This window comes from Camelina sativa, unplaced genomic scaffold, assembly GCF_000633955.1.
Source record: "Camelina sativa cultivar DH55 unplaced genomic scaffold, Cs unpScaffold07112, whole genome shotgun sequence".
Lineage (NCBI taxonomy): Eukaryota > Viridiplantae > Streptophyta > Magnoliopsida > Brassicales > Brassicaceae > Camelina > Camelina sativa.
Genome location: NW_010928184.1, coordinates 1 through 475, shown reverse-complemented (window position 1 = coordinate 475; position 475 = coordinate 1). Strand labels below are relative to the sequence as shown.

General features: G+C 37.7%; 1 long non-coding RNA gene across 1 annotated transcript; it reads left to right on the top strand.

Annotated features, from left to right (window-relative positions):
• Nucleotides 1-25: 25 nt before the first annotated feature.
• LOC104774943 lies at nucleotides 26-475 on the top strand. The gene is made up of 3 exons (XR_765603.2): nucleotides 26-143; nucleotides 238-312; nucleotides 393-475. It is a non-coding gene; the product is annotated as an uncharacterized LOC104774943 (long non-coding RNA).

Here is a 475-nt window from a genome sequence, read left to right as displayed (position 1 = left end):
TTGAATGGGTGATCTAATTTTGAATGTTATTGGAACAGTGGCCATATGAAGCAGCTGCTATAGCTTTTGAGGTTATTCCACGTACTCTAGCTCAGAACTGTGGAGTTAACGTGATCAGAACTATGACAGCATTGCAAGGAAAAGTATATCTACATCTACCAATTTTTTAAATCTCTGTACATGTTTTAGACACCGAATTTTTTCTCTCATCGATTCAATTTTTTTTGGTTAAATTAGCATGCAAATGGGGAGAATGCTTGGACTGGAATTGATGGGAATACTGGTGCAATAGCTGACATGAAAGAGAGCAAGGTAAGACTGAAAAAGCAATGTTCTCTGGTAAAAGTACTATGTTGTTTCTTGAGACTTAATACTTTCAACTTTGTGATTAGATATGGGATGCGTACAATGTGAAGGCGCAAACGTTCAAGACAGCGATAGAAGCGGCGTGTATGCTTCTGAGGATTGATGATAT